This window comes from Lemur catta, chromosome 9 (genome assembly GCF_020740605.2).
Source record: "Lemur catta isolate mLemCat1 chromosome 9, mLemCat1.pri, whole genome shotgun sequence".
In the NCBI taxonomy this organism is placed as follows: domain Eukaryota; kingdom Metazoa; phylum Chordata; class Mammalia; order Primates; family Lemuridae; genus Lemur; species Lemur catta.
The window spans coordinates 30856786-30876712 of NC_059136.1; positions in this window are offsets into that span (position 1 = coordinate 30856786).

Below are 19927 nucleotides of genomic sequence, written 5' to 3' on the forward strand. Positions count from 1 at the left end.
AATACATGGTGAATTGACTATGAAAAGAAATGGCCCTCTTATGAGTACAGCATCGCTGTCAGCATCGCTGACATCACAAAAAACGGGAAATCTCTATCCCATCTCCTTCTGGTGGATAGAAGACAGTTTAAGAAAACTAAAACTACCACTTCTAATTGCATTTCATGCCTGTTGCTGGAAAGGTAATATTCTTTTTATCTGATGATTTTTTTCTCATAACTTCAATACAGATAGTATTATTCAACCCTGAGTTCAAAGATGTGAAATACTGACAATTTTGGACGGCTCTCCAAGCATTTGATACAGGAAATTTATTTTTCTTAAAAAATAACCTAGAGGGCATTTTTTTTGTAGTGACTTCAGGCTTTAAGCTGCAATTCACTGCTATTTTCCTACTGCATGGTGAGTTTTAGGGAAATTGTGATGGGAATCTTCCCTGAGAATACACCAAGTTCTCACAAAGTTGTGTGTGCTCCTTGCTTTATTTCTTTCCTCTTGTTTGGCATCTCATGTGAGACAATGTGCAACACTGGGTAGGAACATGAGCTTAGTTTCATCCAATTATAGGTGAGAATCCTGGTTACATATGTTATTTTTGTTACCCCAGACTCATCAATAAAACATGTCCACCACCCTCTTTTTTCATGTTTATGAATAGAATAGGAATAAGCACATGAGATATTGTGAAGATCAAATGATTTTTAAAGTATAGAGATATTTTAAACAAACTTTAGGTATTTTAAACAAATGATTGTTCCCTCCTCAGTACATCTAAATTTCATACTCTGTTTCTTGCCCCTAATTTTTCCAACTAAGACAATTTAACCACAGCATGGGGTTTCTTCCAGAGCTGAGCTTGTTAGGGGGCTTCCCTGTCCTATCCATTAATTACTGTTATTTCTAGTCCTTCTGTAATCAGATGAACCAAGGGTTGGCAAACAAGGGTCCATGGGCCACATCTGGTCCACTGTTTGTTTTAGTATAACCTGCGTGCTAACAGTAGTTTTTACATTTTTCAATGGTTGAAAGAAATAAAAAGAATACTATTTTGTGGTGCACGAAAATTATGATATTCAAACTTCATTGTTCACAGGTAAAGTTCATTGGAATCCAGCCATGCTTATTCATTCCCATATTGTCTATGGCTGCTTTTGCACTACAACCACAGTGTTCAGCAGCTGTGGCAGGGACTCTAAGGCACACAAATGCTAAAATCTTTATGATCTGGCCCTATATAGAAAGAGTGTGCCAACTTCTGATATAGGAAAAAGAATCACACTTAGGTAAAGCTGACTGCCAGCCCAAGCTCTACTTGTTAGCCATGTGACCTTGTAAGAGTCACCTTTCTGAAATGATGCTCCTTATATTAAAATTCTAGTCTCCAAAGCATTTAGGGAAAAACCAGTTGCATAGACTATGAAAGCTCTTTATAACTGTAAAAACAGTATAATTATGATTCTCAACCTTGTTTTGCCTTTGAAATCCTTTATTAATCCAAATTTAATGTGAAACCTCCATATGTAAACCAGCTATAATAGGACAGGTGGTTGAAATAGGAAGGTTGTAAAACTAAACCCCAATATACCTCCCCTGAACCCCCTGGACTCCTCTGCTGAACCCCTAAGGCTTGGAGGAGAAGAGTTTGAACACACTGGGGGATGAGGAAAGCAAGGGCTCCTAACCTTTCCCATTATTAAGATTCCTTTTCTCATCTAAAACATTCTGAATTCACCCCATGTATCCTGAACTTCACCATTCAGTGACTACAAAATAAGAGGACATAAAAATGCCCAAATAATAGGAAAATTTCTGGTTGTTGTCAAGGTGACCAATGAATGTGGGTTTCTGGCAATTTCTCTGACATCCAATCTTGAGATAACACAAACAATGACCAAAAGGTTGATAGATTTGGGAGATGAGCATGACAGTGGTGGGGAAGCCCCAGGAAGGATAGAATACAGATGAGTTATGTGTTGGATAAGGGAGTACCCCAGAGGAGAAGAGATTGGGATGACGCAGATGGGGGTGGCCTGGGTTTCCGCTTTTGATGTGCTTCCTTTGTTCCTCAAGACTGTCCATGGCTGAAAAAGAGCAACATCAGACATGGGCTGGTGAAGGACCAACAGGGAAATGGCAGTCCTGAATAGGTGAGGAGTGCCTAATATCACATGCAGGTAGACCAGCTGGCCTTCTCAGCTTAATCCTCCTCTGCACTCATAAACCATCCTGAAGGAGACCCTGGCCCTACTGAGAGGTGCAGGGTGCAAGCCTTAGAGGTACAGTTACTGGGGAGAAAATAGGAAGGAGAGAGCTGTTTGCCTTCCCCCCTATTAAAATTTCCATCACAGGACTATGTATTTACAGGGAAATATCGTGAGACATGTAAGGTGTGAAGCATCAATAGAATAAAGACAACAGAGTAGAGAATCTAGAGCAAGTGGATAATGAACCAGACAGAACAGGCAATGAAAATATTTTCAAAGAATAAAAGAGGATATTTGTAACATGAATCAGAGATAAGCAATTAGAATGAAGAAAAATTTGTACACTGGCCAGGAAAAATATAACAGTTAAAGTTATTACATGGCTAGAAAATAAAAAAACTGGAGAGATTTGTGTGTGTGTGTGTGTGTGTGTGTGTGTGTGTGCATGTATAAAATCTTCAAAGGATAACTTATTGGTCTGAAAGATCAGGCTAAGGATCTGTCCTACAAAGCAAAAATAAATAAAGAGACAGAAAATGTAACAATGTAGCTGCTAGATAGAAGGGCAGAAATAGGATATTAACATCTTTAAGACAGAAATTCCAGAGGACAGAAACATTAAGAGAAGAAATATTTGAAGAAATGTTGGCTGAGAGTGTCTTAATTTTAAAGGACACACAGTGTGACATAGGTTAAAGAAAACACACTTTGTTACCAAAAAGGTGAAATTTTAGAAGATCACAGAGAAAATTCCAAAAGCTTTCCAACAGAAAAAGAAGGTCACATGCAAAAGCAGAAGAAATAAATTGATGTCATGCTTCTCAACAGCAACACTGCCTGAGTGTTTGGGTGCATGGAGCCAAAAGAGTAACACTTTTTCTATTTTGAAGGAAATATATAATTTTATATCCAGCTTAAAAGTGAGAGCAAAATAAAGATATCTCTGAACATAGAAAGTCCACCGTTCCTGTTTGAGCCTCCTATGATGGGCTTGATTTGTTATATATTTCAAGAACCTTCATTTGGAATTAAAATCCAAAATTTGACCCTTTATTCTCCAGGATAAATAATGTGCCCCATGAATGCAGTGAATTTAGAAAGTTATTCTTCCTCCTGAATGGCAGAAAGAAGAGTAATATGAAAAATCACATTACAAGAAATATGAAGAAATCAACCTGCATTAATATCTCAAAGTATCCTCTTATAAAAATGTCATAATGAATATATAAACAAAGTGCTCTGAAAATGAAAACAATACTGAGGCATGGACTCTGTTTTGGTGTGGTTTTAAGAAAGCCATAGATCTTGTGGGGTAACTTTCTGATAAACACGTGACCCTCACGTCAATACTGAGGGTGAGAAAATGCAGTCTTTCCCATCTACACTCCACAGATATGAACTTCATTAGAAATATTGAAACTTTCCTTGGGATACTTACATTTTCTTTATTGCCAATGGAATGTGCCATCAGTAATTCAAAGGAATCTACTTTTTCTTTATGATTTAATAGCATGATGCAAAACATTGAATTTCACCATGCTTATTTCTAATCAGCAACGTCTTCAAAAGCAAAAGATCCTTTAGACATTGCAACACAAGGTTACTTTAATTTTTATTGCAGATTCAAAGAAGCTCCTATTGGCTCTGCAGTCAGTAGACTAGATGTAAAAATGCTGCCTGGTATAGAATGTGGGATTCGATAATTCTTGTACCATATTTCTGCTACATTTCTATGCAACGGTTTTACACTGGATGGAGTTCAGTTTTTTTTATTCCATTCTGCACTATATTTCCAAAGAGTACATTTCTATGTTCACTATAATTGAACCATCATTATTTCATGTCTATGATATATTTATGTGGAGTGCAGTTTTGGTCTGGATGAAGCATACTTATTTGTGTGCTCTTCTAGCCTTGGTTTTCAAACAGCGTTTTTTTCACTTGTGAGAAGTGTAATCATTTCTACGTTATTTCTACATGAATAGGTTCCTTAGCAATAATAATAATATGCGTAGCTACCAATTACAAGCCACATGTGCCAGTTAGGGCAATAAGCAATATGCATTCAGTTATATAATTTAATCTTTACAAACAACCCTGGGACTTAGCTCTGATAGTCAATTTCATTTTACTTATGAGGAAACTGGGGCCCAGGGAAATGAATTAAATTTATCCCAGCCTGATAGCTAGTAAGTGATATAGACAAGTTTGAATTCGGGTCTCTCTGAGTTTAAAATCTTGATTTTAAATGTTATTCTTTGGTGCTATATAATAAGGATATTATTACGGTTATCACCACTACCATCATCATCATCATTATCATTATCATACATTCAGGGAATAACTCCTCATTACTGTGGGGTAGTTTTCTGGTATCTCATCTCCTGATACCGAACCCTCAGTGTACTCCAGTATTCAATCTGTGTAACTATATTAGGATTGATAAATACTATCATCACATGGGAGCTGTGTCCCCTTCCTGTGTGTGATGCACATTTCTGACAGTGATCGGACACAGTCACTCCCTGCTTGCAGCTCTCTAATGGTTCCCACTTGTCTCTGGGATATGCAGAGGGTATAAATGCATATGTTGTGGTAGATTAAAGACATATAACAATTTTTTGGCATTTGTCCCGTTAAAACATATTTCTTCTCCTCTTGAATTTAGGCTGATATATAACCACTTTGATACCTAGAGTATGGCAGAAGGATGTTTTCCCAATTCTAAGCCTCATTTTAAGACACTGGCCAGCTCCATCCTTGTTCTATTGGAGCTGTGAGTCAACATATAAAATATCCAAATACTCTACTGAGGAGACCATCTAGGGAAGTCCTGAGGTTATATCAAGCAAGAAGGGGCCCAGCTGAACCCAGCCTTCCAGACTCTCCCTGCCCCCATCAGGTGAAGCACAAGTGAAGCTGTCCTGGGCCCTTCAGGTTGCTCAGGCACCATGTGGATGCCACTGACACCAATCAACACCACATGGGGCAGTTGGGTTAATGGAAGGGGGCAGGGAGGAGGTGGGTGATAGTGCTGCACAAGGAGAGGTGTGGAGGGCTACTGGAGCACACAGCAGCACCGTGCACGTGTGTGGGGGCGGGAGGAAGGGGAAGCTCTCTACAGGAAACGAAAATGTGTAAGCCAAGATCTAAAATATGAATACTCCGTGGACATATTTTGCCAACTTGCTTTTTTGGGAGGTCCATGTGCAAGTTCATGCATAATTAAGAAATTGAGATCTAGAATCTCTTTTCATATTCTAAGGCCTTCTTTTACTATTGCTTTTCATGTTGTATCTAGGTTGCCACTAGTGCAAATCTTACCCAAGGATTAGACAGAACCCTCCCCAGTTTGATACATCTGTAAGTTCCAATCATGCTATACGCCATATAGATTCTTGCCTTCAGTTCCAAATAGCCTCTGTGGAGAAGCAAGACTTTCTGGTCTTTTACAAATTTAGATGCCCTTTTAATCCTTCAATAAGTGCCTACTGAGTACACAGCAGAAACCCAACCCTCAGTTAGACATAGATGAACAGAAAGGGATATAAATATATGACTCTCATATTCTGAGAAGTTGCAAAAAGGCTACAGTGGAAAGGACACTGAACTTGAAATCAGAAGTGGACTCAGATCCTGGTCCTGCCATGACCCCCCAGGAAGGTGGGCTAACTGAAGGGGAATGAAGGAAGGCAGGGTGGAAAGGTAGGTCACCAAAGAGGCCTGTCTGTACGACCAAAGAGTTTGGGCTCAGTATCAGAGGCCCTGGGCCAAATGTGTTTGTTTTGCCCATCTAGTGATTTTGAAAGAAAAATGTGCAAACATTTAAACATCCAAAGATCCCACATAAAATAAAGACTGCTTTTTACTCTTAAAAAATCAGGGGGTATAACAACATAAGACCCAAATTTTCATAAGGCAAAAATAAGCTACAGCTGCCTGACTTAAAAAGGGCCTCTCCACTGCCACAGTCCCCATCGTTTCCTTTTGTCTCCCCACTATTGGTTCACTATGTGTATTTAATTTATTGGTCCAATCCCTGTTGGCATTTGTTCCAGTTGTCTGTTGCCGTATAACAACTACCCTCAAAATGAGTGCCCCCATACAACAACCATCTTACTTCATATTATGATATTGTGAATCAAAAATTTCAGGCATGGCTCAGCTGGGCAAATCTTATGTTCTAAGTGGCATTGACAGGTACAGTCTGGTCAGCTGAACAGTGGCCACTTTCCAGTGGGTTCCCTGCCTCTGTCCTCAGTTCTTTGTATGCAAGTCCATCTACCTATCCCTCCTGGAGGGATTGCTCTCATTGCTTTGATGATATCATGCCATGCCATGATCATACCATGCCCTGACTCTGCTGCCCACCACATTCAGTGCAACTCCTTACAGCAGCACTCAAGGAGGTGCACCTGTGCCCTGGTGCTGTGTGTACAGCATTGGCCCCAGTGCAAATCAGGCACTGACAGGCTTTTGAACTCACCTTGGACCTTTTCCATCCTATACATTTGTTTATGCAATTCCAGTCTCTTGGAAAGTCCCATGTCCTTCTTTTCTCTCTCTCTTTTTTAAAAATTATTATTTCAAAATATTAAATGGGTACAAATGTTTTTGGTTACATGGATCGATTTTGTTATGTTGAGTCAGAGTTATAAGTGTGCCCATCACCCGGATAGTGTTCATTGTACCAGTTAGGTATGTTTTCACCCATCCCCTTCTCTCCCTGCCCCCTGCTTGATTTCCACTGAGTTTTACTTCCCTCTGTGCACATGTGTGCTCATCAGTTAGTTCCAATTTAATAGCGAGTATATGTGGTGTTTGTTTTTCCATTCTTTAGATACTTCCGTTAAGATAATGGTCTCCAGTTCCACCCAAATTGTTGCAAAAGGCCTTAATTCATCATTCTTCATGGCTAAGTATTATTCCATACTATACATGTACCACATTTTGTTAATCCACTCATGAAAATGGGCACTTGGGTTGATTCCACATCTTTACAATTGTGAATTGTGCAATTTGCACCTTCCCTTAAGCAGCCATTTCAAGTTTTCCTTCACCTCTTCCACATGGAATTATGGACTGACATCACCTTTTTTTCAAACAAGGTTTGAAACCACTCATGGCTTGCCAAGCACAATCATTGAACAGGGCAGTTAATGTCCTTGTGCCTCACTTTCCCCATTTCTAAACTGAAATGATATTAAACGCCAGGATTTTGAGCTTCCTAATACATAATACCCAAAGTCTCCACTATGACCTACAGACCCCACATGACTTAGTCCTTGTCTACCTTTTCTGTGTCTTCCTTTTTTACTGTTTTGTGATGTGCAAAGGCCCCCAAGATTCTCCCACACTCTGGTGTACCTAACCTCTCAAAACTTCAGCTTTCCCTTTTCAGAAGGTGGAACAGAGATACAGAAAGGTGGTTTTGCATGGAGGCTGTGGAGTCAGACAGACTGAGTTTGTGTCCCGAATATATGATATTAGCAATTTGCTCAACCCCTATGTGACTCGCTTTTCTTATCTGTGAAATGGGGACAATGATTATATTTTCCATATGGGTTTATTGTAAGAAATTAGTTACTATATTTAAAGCTGGAAGAATATGTAGTATACAGTATTAGGTAGTTTGATTATTGTAGCTTAGATAAGACTAGAATGATTATATTCATCTATATATGTTGACAAATTTGAGAATTTAGCTATGACATATAAAAGAATAGTTTCAAACATATTTTCATAAATTCTTTGACATTATTACTATATGAATAGGGTGAAATCTTACTTAAAAACATTGAACTTGACAATTTAATGGTACTATATCCTGGTTAATAAATCTTTCCATTCTGTGGACACTGATTAAGTTTGTGATTAATGATACCATGGATGTTTTCCCGATGACTGTCACAGTGCTGGATTTGTTTCAAAATTGATTAAAAGGTTTCCCACATGTGATTTTATTTAATCCTAATAACAACCCCATCGAGTAGTATAGGTAAGATGGGGATTTTTCTGTCACTGTTTATAGATTAGTAAACAGGTTAGGTGATTTGGTTATTGCCACAGGCTAACTACGGGGTGACCTAAAGCTAGGAAAAAAACAAAAACAACAACAAAAATCAGAAGGAAAAGAAAATTCAGAATCTTTGTCTTGCCTTGTTATATGATGTTGGAAAGATATTATTTAGGTGTAAAGCAAAGTCAATAAATAACAAATTCCAAATGTCAGCAGTAGGGCTTTATTGACAGTCATCTTTAGTACTTCTTAGATATCCATAACTATTTTGAACTTTATTTATTGGAAAACCAAGCCCTTCAAGTAACTTCTGTGTACTACTAGTTGAGTTTTTCCTTATAATTCTACTTCTTTCTGAGGTAAATGGCATACCCCTTACTTCCAACAACAAATCCTTTGGAAATCTTCCAAGATACTGAGTTGATGTTAATTCAAACTGTTTTACACCTTGACATTGTTGATGAATAAGGCATGTGTGCAATTAGAACTGCCCACACACATTCTGAGCCTCCATTCCTGGGCACACGGACTGAAGAGGCATGGCTATGTAACTTGCTTTGGCCAATGGGAGGGTAGTGAAAGTGACATGCCATTTTCAGAAAGAAGCTTCAAGAGCCAAAGGGGGCACTTGGTTGTGAAAGCTCACCTTGATACGGAGTCTCCATATGCTACAGCAGCATGCAGAGCCCCTCCACCAACCTGCTCTGCACAAGGAAAGTGAACAAGCAATAAACTTCTTTTGGTCTTTAACGTGGAGATTCCAGGCTGCTGTTTGTTAGCATAGTACAATCTCACTTATTTTGATTGGTACAGAAAATTGACACCTGAAATTGAGAGTGCTCCCATTGCAAAATGATGATGATGATGAGGAGGAGGAGGAGGATCTTACTGGCAGCCTGCAGTCTGGTTGCTGGGCAGTGAGGAAGCTATTATTGGAGGCTGAAAATGGAGATCTATTTTATACAGTAACAACTACCTGACAAATTTTTACCCTGTGGAAACTGTGGATGCAGATTATGTAACTAATGCACTTGTAGTTCTAGGGGAAGCAGTCCAAAACCAGAATGTTACCATTAAGGTCATTAAATATGAAATGTCTGATTTTGAATCAAAAGTGTTGTTTATTATATCTCAAACAAGAAGTAGTACAATTAATCAAAGTTTGCACCTAAACTATCAACACAGTTTTGCCAACTTGATAGTAGCTTGTTTATGACAGCAGCGAAGAAGCCTGGAGAGCGAATGGCGATGAAGTTGTGAAAGGTGTTTTCCACAGCTTGTTGAGAAGTGAATATTTTTCCTTGCAAGAAGTGGTCCAAAGCCTGAAAGAAGTGGTAGTCAGTTGATGCAAAGTCTGGTGAATACGGTGATGACAAAGAGTTTCCAAATACAGCTTCTGTGGTTTGAGCAGTGTTGCTTGTGCTACATGTGGTCGAACGTTGTCTTGCAAGAGGATTGGCCTGTCTCTGTTGACCAATCTCAGCTGCTTAATCACAAGCATCATCATCATTTTGTCCAACTGGTTTCAGTAGACATCTGCTATAATCAATTGACCAGGTTTCATGAAGCTGTAGTGGATAATACCAGCAATGGACCTCCAAACAGACACCATTACCTTTTTTTGATGAATATTCGTTTTTGGACTGTGTTTCAGGACTTCATCTTTATCCTACCATTGCGCCGAATGCTTGCTATTGTCAAAAAGAATTATTGTCAAAAAGTACTAAGTTTGACAGTTGGTAAATATAAAGATGAAAACAGAGCCTGGTGCTCTCTGGGACCTCAGGTTTCCTGGAGGGATAGGGAGAGATGGTCCCACCTTGACATTGGACCTGAGTTGTCAGCAGAGCTTCACTGCTCACCAGCTGGGCAACCCTGAACAATTTCCTTTATCCCTCTGAGCTCAGTTTCCTCTACCATAAAATGGAGATAACTGTATTGATTGCAGTAGATTGATGGGAGAATTGAGACATTTAGTGGTTGCTATTACTATTATAATTCTATTTAAATTATGACAATAGAGATAAGTGTTATAATGAAGGGCAGTGAAAGAATAATGAGCAAATAGAGTAAGAACTTTCCAGTTGCTGTAGGACCCAGGGAAGGCTGCTCAAGGAGCACTTGTCCCAAGATTTGCAGGTGGGTAAGCAGGGGAAAAGCATTTTAGGCAAAGGTTAAAGCATGTTCAACTAGATCATCCCCTGGGCAGCGCAGCTCATTCATGGGATTACAAGAAGTTCTCTTGGCTGGACAAAAGGAGGCAATTGCCTGAGTAGCAGCAGGGGCAGGAGAGCTGAGAAGGGATTCCACACAAACCTACTCACCATTTAAAAAAGCATTTATTTGTATTTTCTCTTCAATGGATGCTTCTTTTTTTAAATTTCAGAATATTATAGGGCTATAAACATTTTGGTTACATACAATGCCTTTGCCTACAAGCATGCCCTTCCCCCATACAGTGCGCTCCACATCCATTAGTTGTGAATTTAGCCACCCCCACCAAAGGATGCTTCTTAAGGTAAGCTCAGAGAAAAAGAAAAAAAAAAAAAGAAGCACATACTATTAAATTTCATTTCATTCCCATCACTGTGCTTTTCTATTAAGTTCAGATCAATTTTTTCTACCTAAATTTATGCTATCTTAGGCAGGAGGGAGTAAACCCTGTGACTTTGAGTGACAGTAGGTTCTTTGCACTCAGTGGGAAGATCTTTCAAATAAAAATTCTGAGGAAAACCCTGCACCCTATGCTTAGAGAGCCTCTATATTCCACTCCTTATCTCATCCATGAAAAATGCTTCCAATTATCTGCCTGCCTCTATTATTTGAAATAGGTTCATATCAACCATTCAACCCAGATAATTGAGCTAAACCTTTAAAATGGGTTTTTAATGGGGGAACCAGGCGGTGGGGAATAAGTTGATCTTAGTAAGTAAAGTTTCTCACAATCAAAGGCAGACTAATTAAAGCTTGACAGCCTATGTGAATATGCACATTTGAAAAATTCAGCTCTCTAGAGATAAAACACGACAGGGAAGCATATTAGCCAAATGTCTGTATCTTTTCTCTAAGGCACTGAAACATGATGTTCTAAAGAGATGTGCAGACATTTTTACTTTTTTGGTTTGTTTTAAAGGTTTAGAACCCATTTTTCCCCCAAATAAAAACTTTGACATAACACCAAAATACTTTCAGTATTTCAATTTTGAGCTGCTCTGGGGCATTGGGACAGGGACATGCTCCCTTAGAATTTCCCTGGACCCATCCTAGTGTTGCAAGTCTTCCAAGCCAACTCCCAATGCTTTGGAGCACACAGGGTTTCGTTATTTGCTCACTAAAGAGAGATAAACTAAATGATCTTCAAAATCCCTCATTGTTGCACAACCCTATGAATTCAAACATATTCTGTAATGCAAATAGGCTTTGTGCATCCAGTTAATATTAACAGTTGTTTTCTAATATCCCAGGTCATGTGCCCTATTTAAGTAATGTCTAATTCTCACTGCAGCACTGATTTTTAGATTCTGCTGTTTATTTTGTAGATAAGAAATATGTATCAGTGATATTCAGACACTTGCCAAAGGTTGCACAGCTTGTAAGTGAGGAAGCAATGATTGGAATCTATTATATTTTTCTCTAATCCCAAAGCCAACACTCTTTCCACTATGCCAGCCTGCCTGTGTCTGGGTGAAGGTAAAACTGTCTGTGGCTGGGTTTAAGGGCTTTCATTTTATAGGTACAAATATGAATAATTGGTGCTCATGATGGTAGTAGATTTTATACTCTGGGTTGTATTGTTGCTCAATAATAAACTCAAATTCTTGGGGTAGAATTTTTTTCTTTTGATTTAGACAGAACAGCTAGGAATTTATAAGAACTATCTTGAAACATAAAAATCCCGTCATATATATAGTGAATGGCATATAGAGGTGCCCAAAAGTATATTTGTTAGATTTCATATTCTTCGAGGCCCTAAGAAGTTGAACTAAGACCAGTGGGGAAAGCGTAATTCACAACAATCTAAGGAAGATCTAAAAGGATTGTCTGGAAATTCAGTGGACTGCTTTGGGAGATATGGTTCTCACACCTCGAGGGCTGTAAGCACAGGTTACTTGTCTACTTGGCAGGATTATTGTTGCAAAAACTCAAACACAGAATGGAGCATCAGAGGACTGGGAAAGAAAGCCTCTGGTATCCTTACAACAGAGATGCTTTGAGTGTTGCTCCATTGGATCCCGAATTCCAGCCTTACTCCTCCTAGGAAGCTGGGTAGGTTTGTCCCTACTCCCTGAGACAGTTGAATGTGCACAAAGTCGATGTAAATGAAAGGAGAAGTCAGCCCCATCCCTGCAAAGTGAACTGGACAGATGAGGTACCAGGATGCTGAAGGAGGCTTGTCCCTGCCATCTCTGCCTGCATCACTCTGCTTCGTTCCTCGCCAGCTCTCACCAGCAGTGATTATTCATTTCATTTGCATGTTTACTTGTTCGTTTTCTCACTCCTCCCGGACATTGATTCTATGAGGACAGGGGCTATCTCCACCTGGCTCACCACTATCCCACTGGGGCTAACAGGATCACTGACGCATATGTGAACTAAAATAAAATCCTAAGCCTCCCTGACCCCGCCCACTGATCAGACCCCCTCTTGGCCAAGGGGACCCCAGAAAAACCTTAAAACTGAGTTCCTGGCCATGAAGGAAAGGGAGGTCTGACAGGCCTTGGACAATAAGATACTAAATTACTAACAGGACCTAAGCCTATGCAGGGCAATGTTTAAATCACCTGCAGGCCATCAATGTGCTTAAGAGATCGCTTGTGTGAGTACACTGTGGCTTGTCTCTGATTAACAGACTTTCTCACCTTAACTTAAAACATTTCAAGCCTTTAGATAAAGCTATAATATATTTGATTTGATTACAAATCAAAGAGTCTTTGAACCCACCTGTACCCTGTAAGCCCCCGCTTGGAGGCGTCCTCCGTTTTCGGGCCAAACCAATGTATAACTTACATGTATTGATTTATGATTTTATATCTAATTCCTGTCTTGTATAAAACCAAACTGGAACCGGGCCACCTTGGGCACATTTTCTCAGGACCTCTTGAGGCAATGTGCTCTTGGCCAGTGACACATAGTTGGCTTAGAACAAACCTCTTTGAGTAATTTTGCAAAGTTTGGGTTTTTTCTTGTTAACACATAGTAGATACTCAATAAACAAATGAATGGAGGGAGGGCCTAGACCTAGGCAAAAATGTGAGCAGGTGAGGCAGTAGCGCTGATAGACTTGAATGCCACCGAATTTCCACAGCTGAGACCATTGCTGTGTAACTGGCAGTGTCCACCTGCTCCATCAGCCCAACTGGAAGTCTCTGCAGCCCAGCACCTGTCCTCCCAGTCCTCAAAGCTCTGGGAGCCTGTCTTGTCGGGTTGGAAATCACTCACAGGAGGGCTGCGGGTCCATCCCCTCCCCTTATGTCAGGTGGTCCTGTGGTTCTACCAGGTGCTCCTGCGTGAACTCCACTTTGCAAACATCTGCCCTTCCTCCTTGGAGTATTGCTGTGTCTGCCTAACAAAGAGTCTTCCCAGGGTCCTGGATTCCACACTGGTGTACTGTGAGACCAATCCCAGATCCTAATTTCTGAACAGCAGTAGCTGTAGTGACTGTAGGACCTGTCGAAAATTCATTTCAGTTTTCTGGTTCTGAGCATAATGTCTAGCTAGGGGCATTTGTTTGTGGGAAGAAAAGAACGAGGGAAGGAAGAAGGAGAGGAGGGAGGATGGAGGGTGGAAAAGAAAAGAGAAAGGGATAGAGAGGAGGAAGAGATGGGAGGGAGGAAGATAAGGAGGGAAGAAATGAAAGAAAGGAGAGAGGAAGGGGAGAAAGAAAGAACGGGCAGGCAGGCAGGCTCTTCCCCAGCCTAAGATTTACTGTCTCTCACCTTGGGAAGCTGGATAGAGTTTCTTCTCTCCAAACTGCTAAAATACTTGAAGTATATCCTCCCACCCCACTGTGTTCTCCTGGAGTTTGGGCACCAGGTACTGCCTAAGGGATGCCATCTCCATCCCAGCCTCTGTGTCTTTCTTGTCCCTAGATAGAAGGTAGGATAAAATATCTGGTCTGTCATTCACTAGCTGTGTGCCCTTGAGCAAGAAACTTCAACTCACTCAGCTTTGGTTTCTGCATCTGTAAATCGGGGGTAAAAATTGGGAGCCCCCTCCAGGGGGCCATTGGGAGGATTAAATGAAATAACACTTGCACGGTGCTGATTATGTGGTTAAGTACCCCATAAATTCTCAGTTGTTTCCCGTTCCCTTAAGACACCCTTGCTCTTATCCTTAAAGCACATGGACATTGAGACCTGTTTACTTTGGGAGGGAGGCAGAGAAGCACACAGAATGCAGGGGAAGGCAGGGAGCAGTCCCGCTCGCAGATGCGGCCACCAGTGGCAGAGCTGTTCTCTCCTTGGCTTCTGCCAGCCTTCTTTGCTGAGCAAAGATCTGAGCCCCAGATGCCATTTGATTTGCATGCTTGAGGGGATAATAAAATAACCCTATTATGAAGTGAAATGGCCTGTGATCTCATTGAGGAGCTGGGGATTACTGCAGGGGAAGGTAACTGTCCAGCACAGGAAATGATCCCTTGCAAAAAAGAAAATATAGCAATTTCTGAGAAAGAGCAAAAGTGAAGTCGCTAGGGCAGAGATCCTTTGGGTGTTGGCAGGGGCCAGGCTTGAAGCAACAACTTGTGATAATCTGAGCAGAAAGTAAAGGTGGCAAAGTCTTCCCAAGCTTGGCAAGTTTTGTGTAGAAGTCATCTTGGATAAACTGCTCTTACACATTCCTATAGTGGACTCACAAGAGAGACAGAAAGACTTTGGGAAAATGGACTATTTCATATTACCACCCCCCACCACTACCGTTTGATTTAATTTGGTTTGAATGAGAATTGAGAGTGACTGTATTCCTAGGGAATATCTCCCCGATACTGCACCCCACATGGTCATAGCTGATCATTCAGTGACGGGCACCTGACCCAACTTGTCCAATCAGAGTTCTTTATGAAAATTTCTCTCATCATGAACTGAGAAGGTGAGCATGTTGCGTTTCCTTCATGAGGGTTCTATAGCAAGAAACTTGAAAGCTGCCTGGCACCGTATGCTCACCTTCTCAGTTCATGATGAGAGAAATTTTCGTAAAGAACTCTGATTGGACAAGTTCGGTCAGGTGCCCGTCATTGAATGATCAATGCACCTGAGCCCTGGGGACAGGTGGGAAGGAGACATGGGCAGAGAGAGATTTGATGTGTTTAAATCCTGTCAGTCCTCCCTGGAACCTGCTTGCATCCCAGCCATTACCTTATCATATGTGAAAAAGAGAAAACCAGCCCTTGCTTCTGGAGCTGGCCTGTCCCTCACAGCCAGACCTTGGTGCACTCCTGTTGAACATAAACAATTTCACAGAATATCAACCTCAGACAAGGCCACTCAATTGCCACGATGGATCAAGACGAAAACAAGACCCCTTCATAATCACGAGCATAAACCTTGTCCAAACCACAAACGTTCCCCACCCTGGCTAATATAAGTGCTTGTGCTATTCTATCAATGCGAGTTTAGCCTTGCTCTAGTCTGCCTCCCTATAGCTAAGATTTACTAAGATACTCAATCACAGAATGACCCTTGCTACCTGACAGCATCCAATCCAGAGCACACTCCAGCTTCTTTAAAACCTCCACAAAATCACCCAACCAAAGCCCAAATCCTATAATAGGTTCTTTCCAACACCCTCTTACTGAGATGCCCTGCAGTTCCTCAAAGCGAACAATCTGATCTTGTTGCAATGGGTGAGAAGCACGACTTGTTTGACTACAGGTGTGCTCCTGGTAGTCTCTGCTGGACAGCACGGACCCACTGATCAACCCAATCCTGCTTCCTTGGTAGAACCTGGTGTTCGTCTCATTGACGTCTCTTTTCTCCCATGCTAGTTCAAGTTGAGTTTCTGGCTTTTCCCACCAGATGTGTCCTGACTAACGTGACTCAATACAATCTCAGTGTATGAACCACGTAATATTTGTGTTCTTCCCAAAGTTAAGCAAACACTTTTGTCTCTCTAACCTTTGCTTATTAAACCTTCATTTATTCCACAGACTGAGTTTCCACTGTGCAGCAGGCACGGCCCTAGTTTCTGAGGACACAGTGGTGAATGACACAGGCAGGCACCTGATCCCGTGGATATTGCATTTTAATCCTGTGTCGTTTGCTCTGCCTGAGACAGCACTCCTCGCCTTGCTGAAATGCTTCTCATTCTTCAAGGCATCACCTAAGAGCCACCTAACCTAGGAAGCCTTCTAAGATCATCAGAACAAGTCGTTCTGTATTTATAAATGATGTGGTAAAAAGTCTATGATATAAGGTTAAGCAAAAAAAGGAAGGGAAAAAAAAGCAGGGATACAGCAGTGAATGAAGCCCCCAAATCCTTGTTCGGATGGAGCTTATGCCTGTTTGGGGAATTAGATAATAAACAAAAATATGTCATCTATATCAGGCTATGCAGAACAATGTCAGCCAAGGCATGGAGGCGGTCAGTGGTGGGCAGATTATTTCAAATAGTGTGGTGGGGGGGGTGCTTACCCTGCTTAGGGGGGAGCCCAGGAGCAGCAGTGAGCTGTGCACTCCCCAGGGAGAGTCTTCTCAGGGAGAATGTACAGCAAGTGAGAAGGCCCCAGGGTGGCAGTGTACTTCGTTGTTTGACAAACAGCCAGGAAGCCAGGGTGGCTGGAAAGCAGGCAGCCAGGGGTCAAGTAGTATCATTTGCTTAATATTCACTCTGCCAGGAACTGGGGCAATGGGGGTCAGTAGTGGAGTTCTGCTCCACAAGGCCGTTCAGGGACTCAAGTTCCCCCCAGGTAGTGGCTCTTCAGCCCTGAGGTTATGGAGCATTCTGTTGGAGCCTCTACATCTCCCTGCCGGGGTGGGGACAAGAGGAAGGAAGAACTGTGAGAGAAGTGGATATGGCTGCCATTTTGACTGTCACTCTATCAATGAGAACATAGACATATGACCCTAGCTAACGGCAAGTGCACCTGGGAATTTTAGGTTAGTTGTGTAGACAGGAGAAAAAAAATGGGGTTTGGTGAACACCTAACCTTATTTCAGCTACACCCCCCACATTATGAAAAGGTGCACATTTTGTTGAGCAGTCTGGTGGGGGTATCTCAAAGTTGAGCCAGGAGCTGTCTGTGGCCCTTTGTTGACAGGGGTTGGAGATGTGGCTGTGGTTGGTGGTCCCGGTGGTCCCAGTGGATGGCTCTAAGCCCTTTGGCTCTGACCTGTACCACGGGATGAGTTCACCGAATCTAAGCCCCTTTCCATACACTCCCCTTTCCACGTGCAGATCTGTCCTGTGCGAAGAGAAAGAAAGCAAAGTCCCAAGCAGAGGAAGCAAGTCCACATGGGAGCCTTCATTAAATGATGCCCAGTAAATACATCACTCCAATTGGGCCTTTCGGATTTACAAGGTTTAATTCTTCAGCTCTTCCGGAATCCCTCGTGGGTAATTGCGGCTGACAGGTTTACGCCTCATGACAGGCGTTTTGTCACTCTGCTCCAGCCCTCGCAAACGGCTTTACAGTCTGTCAAGCCTAAACCTCTTTAAGCAGGGGCAATTGATGTCAGATAACGTTCTTTGTTGTGATTCAAAGCTGAAGCTTACTCTGGCATGAAATAAACTGAATCTTTATTGAGAAAGGAAATGGAAAACTCAGGGAAGGAGGAAGTTTCCGTAGGGAGATGAGCGGAGGTTGGTCTGCAGATGCCTGGCGTCGGACCCAGCACCATCCTATCGGACAGTCGTCTTTCTCTAGTGCACTTGCAAGATGCTGCTCAGCTCTCAGGAAAGCCTTTCCAACCTCAATTCTGACTAGTCCTTGTCATCCCTCTGCCCCAGCAAGGATGGCTGGAGCTACTTCTGACCAGTATAGCATGTCTCTCTGTGCCTCACATCTTACATTGTTCATACACTTAAAAAAAATATTTATTGAGCACTTACTATGTGCCAAGCACTGTTCTAGGTTCTGCATATGCAGTAGTGAGCAAATCAAAGTGTCCTACAGTCACAGAGCTTACCTGATCCATGTTCCTCACCACTTGGGGAACTCCTACTCTACTGTCAGGGTCCAGTCCAAATGCTCCCTCCTGTGTGGAGTCTTACTCAACCCCTCCCCCGACAAATACAGCATCCCTCCATGTAATTAACTCAGAAACAGTTCTCTTTGGGATCCTTAAAAAAGAATATCACCAGAGGACACTACCCCACTGCTCTAAACACTGGCTGTGGAGATGCCACAATTTTCTCTTTCCTATACCAAGGAAGCCTACTGAATCTAGGGCTCTGGAAGTCAAATGATTGTGGTCATCCCCATATTCTAGCTGGTTTTATCTCTTAGAACAAAATGTTAAGATCTATTTCAAGTGTCTATTAGAGGGCCGGGTGCAGTGGCTCACGCCTGTAATCCTAGCCCTCTGGGAGGCCGAGGAGGGTGGATCCCTCGAGGTCAGGAGTTCAAGACCAGCCTGAGCGAGACCCTGTCTCTACTAAAAATAGAAATCAATTATCTGGACAACTAAAAATATATATAGAAAAAATTAGCCGGGCATGGTGGCACATGCCTGTAGTCCCAGCTACTCGGGAGGCTGAGGCAGTAGGATCGCTTAAGCCCAGGAGTTTGAGGTTGCTGTGAGCTAGGCTGATGCCACGGCACTCACTCTAGCCCAGGCAACAAAGTGAGACTCTGTCTCAAAAAAAAAAAAAAAAAAAAATGTCTATTAAAGAGACACTTAGCTTCTATCTCTTAATTCTAAGCCCTATTTAGTGATATTCAGTTAATCCACCCAGTTCAGATCCTCAAAGTATTGGCTTCTCACAGTGCCGCTGGATGGCTCCAGCCCTCCCCACATAACCTCCACATGCCAAGGTGACCATTATTCTCTTCCAGGACTGCCCTTGACCCACCTTCCTGGACTGCATGCCACACTGGCCACCGCAGTTCCAGTAACATCACTCAAGCCCCCCCACCTTGGCTCACTCCTCCCTGGCCTGGGACTGCCCCCATGAATGTACAAACTCAGGAGATGAGGAACAATCCCAGGGCATGTTCATGTTTTCATGCAGATAAAAGTCATCTCTGTTATCCCACTGTCTCCTTTGTTAAAGGGTGTTTTTTTATGATGGGCAAGACCTCTGATGAGACCAAATATAGAAGAGCTTCCTTTGAGTTAGGTTTATAACATTTATTTCAGAATTGTAATGTTTCAGAGTTGTGACAAAGGCAAAAAAGGAAAACATGATGGGAGCTGGGAATATCAGGGTAAACCTGACACCACACACAAAAACATGATTGAGACCATGCAATTGCCACAACGTACCCCCTCAAGCCTGCGTCATTCCTACCTAATGACAAATGAGTGAGAACCAACCAGCCTGGACCTGTTCAACATCTTCCCTCCAGCCTGGGGTGAAACTTGTCCTTATGTCCTTTTTGCCCTAGCCATGGTGTCTCTCTCAGTCTAATGGGAGCAATTACTTTGCAAGAATTGCCCAGTGGTTGTCAGGAATATGGCAGCATAAAGGCAATTTAGGAGAGAAACAACCTCAAACCTCCCGGGTACACTGTGGCTTTTGTGTCCTGTCGGCTTTGCTGAAGAGAAAT